This window comes from Arachis ipaensis, chromosome B04, assembly GCF_000816755.2.
Source record: "Arachis ipaensis cultivar K30076 chromosome B04, Araip1.1, whole genome shotgun sequence".
NCBI classification, from domain to species: domain Eukaryota; kingdom Viridiplantae; phylum Streptophyta; class Magnoliopsida; order Fabales; family Fabaceae; genus Arachis; species Arachis ipaensis.
Window position 1 is genome coordinate 47,447,902 of NC_029788.2, and position 342 is coordinate 47,448,243.

The window sequence follows — 342 nt, forward strand, 5'->3', positions numbered from 1 at the left end:
GCATGAAATTAAAGAGAACTGAAATTTAAAGTGCTGAATCTTAAAGAACAAGAAATTAAATGGCAGAAACTTAGAACGCAAGAAATGTAAATTTCAGAATCTTAAAGTGCAAGAAATGTAAATGGCTTGAATTGTAAAGGGAATTGGGAATTGGATTTGCAGAAATTGAACAAGGAAAAGTAAAATTCAACAAGCAGAGGAATAGAAGATAACTTGGATTGAACCGAATCTAAAAACAGAATTGTAAATGAGCATGAAAAGCGTTAAACAGAGAAAGTAAAATAAGAATTTAGATCTCAGGACTCAAGAGACTAGATAACCAAGTCTAGATCTCAATGCCTT